General features: G+C 35.3%; 1 long non-coding RNA gene across 1 annotated transcript in view; it reads left to right on the top strand.

Moving 5' to 3' along the window:
• Window positions 1–423: 423 nt before the first annotated feature.
• The window catches only part of LOC143059715 (uncharacterized), a 75,434-nt gene continuing 63,557 nt past the window's right edge, over window positions 424–12,300 (top strand). Inside the window, exons 1-2 of the long non-coding RNA XR_012973571.1 lie at window positions 424–664; window positions 4,519–4,606. This is a non-coding gene — a long non-coding RNA (uncharacterized LOC143059715). The remainder of the gene's footprint in view (window positions 665–4,518; window positions 4,607–12,300) is intronic.

The raw sequence follows: 12,300 nt of genomic DNA, 5'->3' as shown, positions 1-12,300 counted from the left end.
AAAGTATATACATGTGTATTTGACCCGACTACTGACTACATAGTAAACTATTCATTATGTATGTATAAGGGGGTCTGAGCGGAACTCGGGATTGTCGAGGCGTATTTTTTGTAAACGTGACACATGAAAGTCAAATTATGAGGGAGGGTAGGAGGAGTACTGATTCCGAAATCCCGAGCTGAAAAACACGAAATCCCGAAATCCCGGGCTTAAAAACACGAAATCCCGAGGTCCCGAAATTCGAAAAAAGAATTATCGGATCCCGAAAGGGTCAATTCCGAAATCCAGAGCTTAAAACACCTGATCCCGGAGTCCCGATAAAGGTCCTATATTCTCCCTCAAATTATTGTGCCGTGAAAACGCGAAATGAAGTTTAGCGGGACATGGGAAATTACAAAAATATCAGAATTGTTCACTTATATAGTGTAAGCGTAATGGCATCATGCGGGAATCTAAAAAAATAAATAGTAACTAAGCGGGATCCGTGAACAGAACCCCCAATGAGACCCCCATTAGTTGTGGCTTATTTTGGTCTTTTTAGTTCGTTTCTTTCCCCTACATTACATGACCGTTTTTGTAAAACAACAGCACTGGAGGTCTGACAGTATTTTACCAAGAAATGCACAAAAAACTCAAAAAGAAGGCCTAGAAAATTTAAATATTGGTATGTACACATACTCCCCTGTCAGCACAGACAATTATATTTTTGTAAACGCGCCAAACTCGTTTCTAATATTTATAATAGAACTGAAAAGAAAATTGAAGTGGAAATGGGGAATGTATCAAAGAGATAACAACATGACCAAAGAGCAGATAACAGCCATAGGTCACCAATGGGTCTTCATTGCAACGAGAAAATCCCAAAACCTGAGACTGGGGTGGATCCTGAGTCATATAAAGGGGTTCCTAACCCAGGACAAATTGGGGGGGGGGGGGGGGGGCAAACTACATGTCCCCATTCAAATGCATTGATCGTCCAGTAAAGAAAAGGGGAGGGGGGGTTCCAACATGTCCAACCCTCAGCCCCCCTGGATCCCTGCCTGTGAGGCATGCTTTAGCTTGCCATTAAACAAAAATGTATACTAGTTGAGTAATAATGGACGTCATACTAAACTCTTCAATACAAAAAAAAGAAACTAAAATAAAAATCATACAAAGGTCACAAAGGCCATAACTTCTGGCTCCTGAATAAGAAAAAGTGCAAAATGCAGTGGGGATAAAAGCCTTTACTGTAAATTCCTGAAATTACAATTATATAAATCATCTCGCATCTTGGTGCATTTCTTGAAAGGCAGTGTCTGCACGTACCCGCATGTGGGTACGAATAGTCAAATTGACATTCGTAGGCTATGCGTACCCACATCCGGTTTTTATAATAAAATGCAATCAAATCGGGAATTAAACGTGAAATATATACAGAAATTATCGATAATATGGGGATTTCGAGTAGAACGAGTGAAGGGTATATGACAAATAATATTTTCGAATTGTATTTATAAGTTAATAATATATAATAAACCTTGCAATTAAATGCACACTGATTGAAAATGAAATATACATTACCATGATTACAGTCCCTGTAAACTATAGTCCTATAATATATAATATCCGAATTTTAAGTTGCTTCCACGCCTCAGAGGCAAACTATTTTTTGATGCGCTGAAGGTTTACATTTTCGTCAAACATTTTGTTATTTATTAACGAAGCTTTCATAGAAGATTATTGGCATCGGCCTTTGTTTTTCAGATTAATGTATTAGGCCTTAATTTTTCCTGTCGAACTTGTTTAGAATTTTTTGCCTCCGTGAATACAAAAAAATATTCTGTAAAACTTGATTTCCTCTTTATTTTTTGTGTTTCCAGTTCTTCTTTTCTCTGCAGCTGCAATTGACTCCGAGTTTGTTTTTATATATACAATTGTATAAAATTAATCGACTAATACTTTTGAACAAATTGTTCAGCCAATTCATGATAACTTTGAGAATGTCTGCCCCACATGTATATCACTCTTTTCCCATTTCAAGTATATTAATTTATTAACCGAGAAAAACTGTTCACTTACATATAATCATGATAATATATAAATGTTAACAAAACTTCTAAGTAGTTGATCAATTTTATTCACTAATTGCGATAATTTCTGTATATATTTTACGTTTAATTCCCGATCCGATGGCAATTTATTATAAAACCGGATGTGAGTACGCGTAGCCTACGAACGGCAATTTTGCTATTCGTACCCGCATGCGGGTACGCGCAGACACTGCCTTCTTGAAATTGGTCATATTAATAAATTTATGCATGCAATATTTTCAGAAAATTTCAATATATAGGCTTTTAAAAGTCAATCTTGTGCATGATTATCAATGATTATACTCGCACAATTAACACATGTGGTTCTCAAAACTCAAAGGTGTCTATGCTATTTATGACAATTTTTTATACCCCCGCTTTCAAAAAAGGGGGGTATACTGTTTTACCTCTGTCTGTCAGTCCGTCCGTCCGTCAGTCAGTCCGTCCCATGAATATTTTTCGTCGCATTTTTCTCAGGAACTACAATACAAGGATTTCTGAAATTTGGTTTCAGGGTTTATCTAAGTCATTTATACCGTGTGATGCGTTTTCAGATTGATCACTTGTCAACTTCCTGTTAACCAAACACTTGTATGATTTTACACATGATAGCCAAGTTGAAAATTTTCGTCACATTTTTCTCAGGAACTACAATACAAGGAATTCTGAAATTTGGTTTCAGGATTTATATAAGTCAGCTATACCGTGTGATGCGTTTTCAGATTCATCACTCGACAACTTCCTCTTTAGCGAACACTTGCATATTTTTACACTATTTATATTATCCACTTGCGGCGGGGGTATCATCAGTGAGCAGTAGCTCGCAGTTTCACTTGTTAATCAAGTATAAATTTACAAAATATGTTTAGAACTATATGATTTTTAGGTTTTTAAGCATAGATATAGTAGGTCAGGATCTGCGAACTCTCACTGACTGACTGAGCACATAAATTCAACACTAGTTTTTTGGTGATGTTGGTGTTGCTTAGTGTTTTGTTTTGTTTTGTTTTTCTTTTCTGCATCTTATGTTTTGCCTTGGCATTGTCAGTTTCTCTTTCATTGCCTTTGGTTTTTTTGTTATGTTAAATAACAAGTCACATATATAATCATGATAATTAAGGTCCTTTTTAATTTTTAGGGATTTTATATTTTTAATTTAAAGTTAGGGATTTTATTCATAAAAGGGGGGATTTTCCAGTACGTATACTATTAATAATGCTTTGAGCAATTTTCATGAAACTTGGTGAATTATTTTTGTATAACATAAACATGATAATTTCTTTTTAATTTAAAAAAAAAATCTGATTTATGTCATTGTACTATCATGACTTGGGATTAGGATAGTCTCAAGAATGCTTTCACAAATTTTTATGAAACTTTGGTGAATTGTTTTTATATCTTGACATGAACACCCTTTTTATTATTATGACCCAAAGTGGAGGGGGCATAATGTTTAACACTTGATCGTTTGTCCGTCTGTCCCAAAGTTGTTTTTTGTTCTCTTACATTACTTTAGTTTGCCTCAACCAAATTCAATTAAACTTTTACAAAAGCTTGTTATCACAATACTCAGATCAAGTTTGAATTTTGGTGATGTCAGTGTTACTGTACTAGAGTATCAGAGTTATGCCCCTTTAGAAATGGGGAAAATATGCTGAATTTTTGGTTTCCTGTTTTCTAAACTTTAGTTTGTCTCAACCAAATGTTATGAAATCAATACACAATGCTTATCACCACAAAATACAGATTAAGTTTGAATTTTGGTAGTGTCTCATTTACTAAATTCTATAGTTATGTTCTTTAAAAATGGAAATTTTGTTTCGGCCTTCTAACTTAAGTTTCCCTCAACCAAATTTTATTAAACTTTAAAACAATACTTTTTATCACAATTTTAATCAGATCAATTTCAAATTTTGGTAGTAAAACTTTTACCGTTCTTCAGTTATGTTCCTTCATTGTCCTTTAAAACTTTGAATAATATGCAAGCTGGAGTATCATTCCCTATTTATCATATATATTTTTTTATAAGATGCAGAGTTAATGAACTTTAGTTGTTGCAAAGTTATTTAAAATTTGTCCATTTTCAAAATCTTTGAAAGGTTTTAGAAATGTATTTGTTAAAAAAATCGCAGCCTTAAACTTATAGTCACTTGAGAGATCTATAAATTGAGCCAAATTATATACATGTTTTATGTCAATGAATACCACTGTTTGTGCATGTTGTTTTTTTGGAGGGCGGGGTCTTATTTGCGCAGTGCTCATAGTTTTTTAGTCGATCAATAAAATTCACTTAAAGCTTACAGACCAGCTATAAGGGCAAGAAGCTTATCAAGCACTCATGGTTTAGATTTTTATTAAACACACATTAATATACATATAAATGTACATTAAACAGAAAAAAATATTGATGCAAGATGTCATTCAACTTTTACTCTTTTATGTATAGGACAAGAACTATAGAAGATACAGAGAAATAATATACAGCAGAAATGATAGGCAATGTAAAATTTGCAGAAGCCAACTAAACCTAAATGGTAAGGCACCTTTTAATTTTAAAAAGTTATTGAACTTGAAAGATGATTACTAGTATCATGATTACTATAAAAATTCAAAGATGTGGTATATTAAATATGAAAACTATCATGGCTTTAGAGGAAATTTGTTGTCTTGAATTTTCCTCCAAGGAAAAGTGTTTGTCAAAAATTTCCTCACAGGAAAAAGTATTTCCTCCAAGGAAAATGTGAAGCTACAAATTTCCTCACAGGAAAAAGTATTTCCTCAAAGGAAAATTTTAAGCTGCAAATTTCCTCAAAGGAAAAAGAATTTCCTCTAAGGAAAAAGAATTTCCTCTAAGGAAAAAGAATTTCCTCTAAGGAAAAAGAATTTCCTCCAAGGAAAAAGAATTTCCTCAAAGGAAATACTTATGCAGCAAATTCCATCAGGGAAATCTTTTTCCCTTAGGGAATAGGAATGTTATCTAGGGTTCATATCTCTTGTAAAACACAGGACCTGTATTATAGGAATGTTATCTAGGGTTCATATCGCTTGTGAAGCACAAGACCTGTGTTATAGGAATGTTATTTAGGGTTCATATCGCTTGTAAAACACAAGACCTTCGTTATAGGAAAGTTATCTAGGGTTCATATCTCTTGTAAAACACAGAACCTATGTTATAGGAATGTTATCTAGTGTTCATATCGCTTGTAAAACACTAGACCTATCTTATAGGAATATTATCTAGGGTTCACATCGCTTGTAAAACACAGGACCTGTGTTATAGGAATGTTATCTAGGGTTGATATCCCTTGCAAAACACAGGACCTGTGTTATAGGAATGTTATCTAGTGTTCATATCTCTTGTAAAACACAGGACCTGTGTTATAGGAATGTTATCTAGGGTTCATATCGCTTGTAAAACACAGGACCTGTGTTATAGGAATGTTATCTAGGGTTCATATCGCTTTTAAAACTCAGGACCTGTGTTATAGGAATGGTATCTAGGGTTGATATCCCTTGTAAAACACAAGACCTGTGTTATAGGAATGTTATCTAGGGTTCATATCGCTTGTAAAACACTAGACCTGTGTTATAGGAATGTTATCTAGGGTTCATATATCGCTTGTAAAACACAGGACCTGTGTTATAGGAATGTTATCTAGGGTTCATATCTCTTGTAAAACACAGGACCTGTGTTATAGGAATGTTATCTAGGGTTCATATCTCTTTCTAACAAAAATCAAACTGGGAAATATACTTGACTAAGTAAAATCGAGTGGGTACACGTATTCTTGTCAAAGTAACATCAATTGGGGACACACATGATTGAATCTTACTAAATGAGGACTTTTTTTTTGAAAATTTGAGAAATCGTCAATCTTTTTTGTACGTTTTGAATGGGCTTCGTAAATCACGGGACCAATGTTATATGAACGTTATCTAGGGTTCATATCGCTTGTGAAACTGAAGACCTGTGATATAGGAATGTTATCTAGGGTTCATATCGCTTGTAAAACACTAGACCTCTGTGATAGGAACGTTATTTAGGGTTCATATCGCTTGTAAAACACTCGACTTCTGTTATAGGAACGTTATCTAGGATTCATATCGCTTGTAAAACACTAGACCTCTGTTATAGGAATGTTATCTAGGGTTCATATCGCTTGTAAAACCCTAGACCTCTGTTATAGGAATGTTATTTAGGGTTCATATCGCTTGTAAAACAGTAGACCTCTGTTATAGGAACGTTATCTAGGGTTCATATCGCTTGTGAAACACAAGACCTGTGATATAGGAATGTTATCTAGGGTTCATATCGCTTGTAAAACACTAGACCTCTGTTATAGGAATGTTATCTAGGGTTCATATCTCTTGTAAATCACTAGACCTCTGTTATAGGAATGTTATTTAGGGTTCATATCGCTTGTAAAACACAAGACCTGTGTTATAGGAATGTTATCTAGGGTTGATATCGCTTGTAAAACACTAGACCTCTGTTATAGGAATGTTATCTAGGGTTCATATCGCTTGTAAAACACTAGACCTCTGTTATAATAATGTTATTTAGGGTTCATATCGCTTGTAAAACACTAGACCTCTGTTATAGGAACGTTATCTAGGGTTCATATCGCTTGTGAAACACAAGACCTGTGATATAGGAATGTTATCTAGTGTTCATATCGCTTGTAAAACACTAGACCTCTGTTATAGGAATGTTATCTAGGGTTCATATCTCTTGTAAAACACAGGACCTATGTTATAGGAATGTTATCTAGGATTGATATCCCTTGTAAAACACAAGACCTGTGTTATAGGGATGTTATCTATGGTTCATATCTCTTGTAAAACACAGGACCTGTATTATAGGAAAGTTATCTAGGGTTCATGTCGCTTGTAAAGCACAAGACCTGTGTTATAGGAATGTTATCTAGTGTTGATATCCCTGGTAAAACACAGGACCTGTGTTATAGGAATGTTATCTAGGCTTCATATCTCTTGTAAAACACAGGACCTGTGTTATAGAAATGTTATCTAGTGTTCATATCGCTTGTAAAACACAGGACCTGTGTTATAGGAATGTTATCTAGGGTTGATATTTCTTGTAAAACACAGGACTTGTGTTATAGGAATGTTATCTAGGGTTGATATCCCTTTTAAAACACAAGACCTGTGTTATAGGAATGTGATCTAGGGATCATATCTCTTGTAAAACACAAGACCTGTTTTATAGGAATGTTATCTAGGGTTCATATCGCTTGTAAAGCACAAGACCTGTGTTATAGGAATGTTATCTAGGGTTGATATCCCTTGTAAAACACAAGATCTGTGTTATAGGAATGTTATCTAGGGCTGATATCCCTTGTAAAACACAAAACCTGTGTTATATGAACGTAATATAGGGTTCATATTGCTTGTAAAACACAACACCTGTGTTATAGGAATGTTATCTAGGGTTGATATCCCTTGTAAAACACAAAACCTGTGTTATAGGAATGTTATTTAGGGTTCATTTTCCTTGTAAAACACAAGACCTGTGTAATAGGAATGTTATTTAGGGTTCATATCGCTTGTAAAACACAAGACCTGTGTTATAGGCATTTTATCTAGTGTTTATATCGCTTGTAAAACACAGGACTTGTTTTATTGGAATGTTATTTAGGGTGCATATCCCTTGTAAAACTCTGGACCATTGTTATAGGATTGCTATCTAGGGTTCATATTCCCTGTAAAAAACATGACCTGTGTTATAGGAATGTTATCTAGGGTTCATATTACTTGTAAAACACAAGACCTGTGTTATAGGAATGGTATCTAGGGTTGATATCCCTTGTAAAACACAATACCTGTGTTATAGGAATGTTATATAGGGTTCATATCGCTTGTAAAACACAGGACCTGTGTTATAGGAATGTTATCTAGGGTTCATATCGCTTGTAAAACACAGGACCTGTGTTATAGGAATGGTATCTAGGGTTGATGTCCCTTGTAAAACACAATACCTGTGTTATAGGAATGTTATCTAGGGTTCATATCGCTTGTAAAACAAAGGACCTGTGTTATAGGAATGTTATCTAGGGTTCATATCGCTTGTAAAACAAAGGACCTGTGTTATAGGAATGTTAACTAGGGTTCATATCGCTTGTGAAACAAAGGACCTGTGTTATAGGAATGTTATCAAGGGTTCATATCGCTTGTAAAACACAGCACCTGTGTTATAGGAATGTTATCTAGGGTTCATATCTCTTGTAAAACACAGGACCTGTGTTATAGGAATGTTATCTAGGGTTGATATCCCTTGTAAAACACAGGACCTGTGTTATAGGAATGTTATCTAGTGTTCAAATCTCTTGTAAAACACAGGACTTGTGTTATAGGAATGTTATTTAGGGTTGATATCCCTTGTAAAACACAAGACCTGTGTGACAGGAATGTTATCTAGGGTTCATATCCCCTGTAAAACACAGGACCTGTGTTATAGGAATGGTGTCTAGGGCTGATATCCTTTGTAGAACACAGGACATGTTATATAGGAATGTTATCTAGAGTTGATATCCCTGGTAAAACACAGGACCTGTGTTATAGGAATGTTATCTAGGGTTCATCTCTTGTAAAACATAGGACCTGTGTTATAGGAATGTTATCTAGGGTTGATATCCCTTGTAAAACACAGGACCTGTGTTATAGGAATGTTATCTAGGGTTCATATCGCTTGTAAAACACAAGACCTGTGTTATAGGAATGTAATTTACGGTTGATATCTCTTGTAAAACACAGGACTTGTGTTATAGGATTGTTACCTAGGGTTGATATCCCTTTTGAAACACAAGACCTGTGTGACAGGAATGTTATCTAGGGTTCATATCCCCTGTAAAACACAGGACCTGTGTTATAGGAATGGTGTCTAGGGCTGATATCCTTTGTAGAACACAGGACATGTTATATAGGAATGTTATCTAGGGTTGATATCCCTTGTAAAACACAGGACCTGTGTTATAGGAATGTTATCTAGTGTTCAAATCTCTTGTAAAACACAGGACTTGTGTTATAGGAATGTTATCTAGGGTTCATATCGCTTGTAAAACACAAGACCTGTGATATAGGAATGTTTTCTAGGGTTCATATCGCTTGTAAAACACAAGACCTCTGTTAAAGGAATGTTATCTAGGGCTTATGTCTCTTGTAAAACACAGGACCTGTGTTAAAGGAATGGTATCTAGGGTTGATTTCCCTTGTAAAACACAGGACCTGTGTTATAGGAATGTTATCTAGGGTTGATATCCCTTGTAAAACACAGGACCTGTGTTATAGGAATGTTATCTAGCGTTCATTTCGCTTGTAAAACACAGGACCAATGTTATATGAACGTTATTTACGGTTAATATCCCTTGTAAAACACAATACCAGTGTTATAGGAATGTTATCTAGGGTTGATATCCCTTGTAAAACACAGGACCTGTGTTATAGGAATGTTATCTAGGGTTCATATCGCTTGTAAAACACAAGACCTGTGTTATAGGAATGTTATTTACGGTTGATATCTCTTGTAAAACACAGGACTTGTGTTATAGGATTGTTACCTAGGGTTGATATCCCTTTTGAAACACAAGACCTGTGTTATAGGAATGTTATCTAGGGTTCATATCTCTTGTAACACACAGGACCTGTATTATAGGAATGTTATCTAGGGTTCATATCGCTTGTTAAACACAAGACCTGTGTTATAGGAATGTTATCTAGGGTTCATATCGCTTGTAAAACACAATACATGTGTTAAAGGAATGTTATCTAGGGTTCATATCGCTTGTAAAACACAGGACCTGTGTTATAGGGATGGTATCTAGGGTTGATATCCCTTGTAAAACACAATACCTGTGTTATAGAAATGTTATCTAGGGTTCATATCGCTTGTAAAACAAAGGACCTGTGTTATAGGAATGTTATCTAGGGTTCATATCGCTTGTAAAACACAGGACCTGTGTTATAGGAATGGTATCTAGGGTTGATGTCCCTTGTAAAACACAATACCTGTGTTATAGGAATGTTATCTAGGGTTCATATCGCTTGTAAAACAAAGGACCTGTGTTATAGGAATGTTATCTAGGGTTCATATCGCTTGTAAAACAAAGGACCTGTGTTATAGGAATGTTAACTAGGGTTCATATCGCTTGTGAAACAAAGGACCTGTGTTATAGGAATGTTATCAAGGGTTCATATCGCTTGTAAAACACAGCACCTGTGTTATAGGAATGTTATCTAGGGTTCATATCTCTTGTAAAACACAGGACCTGTGTTATAGGAATGTTATCTAGGGTTGATATCCCTTGTAAAACACAGGACCTGTGTTATAGGAATGTTATCTAGTGTTCAAATCTCTTGTAAAACACAGGACTTGTGTTATAGGAATGTTATTTAGGGTTGATATCCCTTGTAAAACACAAGACCTGTGTGACAGGAATGTTATCTAGGGTTCATATCCCCTGTAAAACACAGGACCTGTGTTATAGGAATGGTGTCTAGGGCTGATATCCTTTGTAGAACACAGGACATGTTATATAGGAATGTTATCTAGAGTTGATATCCCTGGTAAAACACAGGACCTGTGTTATAGGAATGTTATCTAGGGTTCATCTCTTGTAAAACATAGGACCTGTGTTATAGGAATGTTATCTAGGGTTGATATCCCTTGTAAAACACAGGACCTGTGTTATAGGAATGTTATCTAGGGTTCATATCGCTTGTAAAACACAAGACCTGTGTTATAGGAATGTAATTTACGGTTGATATCTCTTGTAAAACACAGAACCTATGTTATAGGAATGTTATCTAGTGTTCATATCGCTTGTAAAACACTAGACCTATCTTATAGGAATATTATCTAGGGTTCACATCGCTTGTAAAACACAGGACCTGTGTTATAGGAATGTTATCTAGGGTTGATATCCCTTGCAAAACACAGGACCTGTGTTATAGGAATGTTATCTAGTGTTCATATCTCTTGTAAAACACAGGACCTGTGTTATAGGAATGTTATCTAGGGTTCATATCGCTTGTAAAACACAGGACCTGTGTTATAGGAATGTTATCTAGGGTTCATATCGCTTTTAAAACTCAGGACCTGTGTTATAGGAATGGTATCTAGGGTTGATATCCCTTGTAAAACACAAGACCTGTGTTATAGGAATGTTATCTAGGGTTCATATCGCTTGTAAAACACTAGACCTGTGTTATAGGAATGTTATCTAGGGTTCATATATCGCTTGTAAAACACAGGACCTGTGTTATAGGAATGTTATCTAGGGTTCATATCTCTTGTAAAACACAGGACCTGTGTTATAGGAATGTTATCTAGGGTTCATATCTCTTTCTAACAAAAATCAAACTGGGAAATATACTTGACTAAGTAAAATCGAGTGGGTACACGTATTCTTGTCAAAGTAACATCAATTGGGGACACACATGATTGAATCTTACTAAATGAGGACTTTTTTTTTGAAAATTTGAGAAATCGTCAATCTTTTTTGTACGTTTTGAATGGGCTTCGTAAATCACGGGACCAATGTTATATGAACGTTATCTAGGGTTCATATCGCTTGTGAAACTGAAGACCTGTGATATAGGAATGTTATCTAGGGTTCATATCGCTTGTAAAACACTAGACCTCTGTGATAGGAACGTTATTTAGGGTTCATATCGCTTGTAAAACACTCGACTTCTGTTATAGGAACGTTATCTAGGATTCATATCGCTTGTAAAACACTAGACCTCTGTTATAGGAATGTTATCTAGGGTTCATATCGCTTGTAAAACCCTAGACCTCTGTTATAGGAATGTTATTTAGGGTTCATATCGCTTGTAAAACAGTAGACCTCTGTTATAGGAACGTTATCTAGGGTTCATATCGCTTGTGAAACACAAGACCTGTGATATAGGAATGTTATCTAGGGTTCATATCGCTTGTAAAACACTAGACCTCTGTTATAGGAATGTTATCTAGGGTTCATATCTCTTGTAAATCACTAGACCTCTGTTATAGGAATGTTATTTAGGGTTCATATCGCTTGTAAAACACAAGACCTGTGTTATAGGAATGTTATCTAGGGTTGATATCGCTTGTAAAACACTAGACCTCTGTTATAGGAATGTTATCTAGGGTTCATATCGCTTGTAAAACACTAGACCTCTGTTATAATAATGTTATTTAGGGTTCATATCGCTTGTAAAACACTAGACC

Source organism: Mytilus galloprovincialis, chromosome 14 (assembly GCF_965363235.1).
Source record: "Mytilus galloprovincialis chromosome 14, xbMytGall1.hap1.1, whole genome shotgun sequence".
In the NCBI taxonomy this organism is placed as follows: domain Eukaryota; kingdom Metazoa; phylum Mollusca; class Bivalvia; order Mytilida; family Mytilidae; genus Mytilus; species Mytilus galloprovincialis.
Note: the sequence above shows the minus strand (reverse complement) of the source record. Positions and strands in the feature narration are given on the sequence as shown.